The sequence below is a fragment of the Selaginella moellendorffii genome, unplaced genomic scaffold, assembly GCF_000143415.4.
Source record: "Selaginella moellendorffii unplaced genomic scaffold, v1.0 SELMOscaffold_164, whole genome shotgun sequence".
In the NCBI taxonomy this organism is placed as follows: Eukaryota; Viridiplantae; Streptophyta; class Lycopodiopsida; order Selaginellales; family Selaginellaceae; genus Selaginella; species Selaginella moellendorffii.
Genome location: NW_003314424.1, coordinates 203,417 through 205,300, shown reverse-complemented (window position 1 = coordinate 205,300; position 1,884 = coordinate 203,417).

The following is a 1,884-nucleotide window of genomic DNA, read 5'->3' as shown; positions in this document are numbered from 1 at the left end:
CGGCTGCAGGGGGTTCCAAAAGTATAGTAGGGATAGTGAGGTCCAGGAACCAGTCTTGAAGGAACTCTCCAGTGGTGCTTCCAAACTGACTTGAGGTTGAGACTGGGGCCAAGGGGCCTTAAGTGGGAGTGAGCATGGACTCGGGTGGTGCCGGAGGGGCCACCCAGGGAAGTGCTCAAGAGCAACTCCCACTCCCGAAAGGGAAACCAACTGCGATGCTCTTGGCTCTTGTGGAGTGGTGCCCCACTTGAGTACCTTGTGGCTAATTAGTCCTGGGGTTTGGGCCTTGTTGCACCCAAGGCTTGGGATTTAGAGGGTCCCATGATCAAGCCTTATTGTACCAAGGGATGTTAAGAACCTGGAGGCTTGGTGTGCTTGGCTGCTTGTGCCTGCGGGGAGTGTAGCCGAACTTTAAGTCCAGTCTAACCCGGGGAGGGGGATTGGGAGAGATTTGGGAATCCGTGGATGGATGGATAATGTTCCGTTGCTCGTGTAGTGAGTAGCTGAAACCAAGTAAGACCAAGTAGGAGCTGGTACAATAGGTGGGAACCTTGGCAAGGGAACTTAGCACAAGGCAAGGCAATGTTGGTTGGATAGACTAGGTAAGCTGGCAAATTGGAAAGGAAAAATTTGTGGCTTACACTTACACCTTGAGTCAAGCCTAGCCAGAGGCAAACATGTGGTGGGATTCTCATAGCCAACTTGCCAAATGTCAATCTCAACATGTAATGTGATTCATCTAGCTAACCAATAGAGTCGGACCTAAAACCCCTTTGATACCACAAATGTAATTTCTTGAATTTGGACTTTTCAGGAGGTTAACCAACCCAGTATTATTCAAACCCAATAACACTTCCATGACCCTTAACTCATTTTTATTCATAGGCCTTTCCCTTTATATTTGAACTTTATGGATTGTATCTTAAGTCATTTTTTGTGGTTGTTTACAAGTGTAGCATAGTCTAGACAAGGCTATAGCTCTTTATCTTTATTATTTGATATCTATAGTGATTTTTAATATGATAAAGTGGCTTATATAAAACTCATATAAGACTAGAATAAGTAGAACTCTATGCAATTCCACTTAACTTTGGCAAAACTGGTGGAGATCATAATTATTTGGTAGTTCTCTAATTGTGTGGATATTTTATTTGTGAATGGAAACAAAACTTCTAATATTCCATTCCTCTAGAAAATCATATCTATAGCATATCCTATTTCTCTCCCCTTAAACTAACTAAAGAAAAGGGCAATTGCTTGATGAAAGAGACTTTAGTTGCTATATTATTGTAAGCTACAAATTTTTCCTTTCTAATTTGCTACTTTATCTCGTTTATCCGACCACTACAACCTTAGCCTTAATTAAGTTTCCTTGCTAAAGTTCCTGCCTAATGTACCAACTTCTACTTTGTCCTATTTGGTCTTATTTAGTTTTAGCAACTCATTGCACGAGCAACTAACCATCTATTCACGAATTCCTAAATTCTCTCTCAATCCCCCCTCCCTAGGTTAGATTGGATTTAATGTTCAATTACACTCGCAGCAAACATAAGTAGCCAAGCACACCAAACCTCCAAATTTCTAACCTCCCTTGGTATATCATCATAGGACTCTTTAAATCCCAAGCCTTAGGTGCAACACTTGCTTTGAGATATCAAGGGGAAACACCGTGGCCTTATGGCTTGGTATAGATACCCCTATTCCCCCACTTCCATCCCAAAGGAAAGGCCCAAGCCCTAGGAAGGGTGAGGACTAATGAACCACAAGGTACTCAAATGGGATACTACTCCACATGAATTATAAGTACTATAGTTAATTTCACTTTCGAGAGTGGGAGTTACTCTTGAACACTTCATTGGGTGGCCCCTTTAGCACCACTAAAGT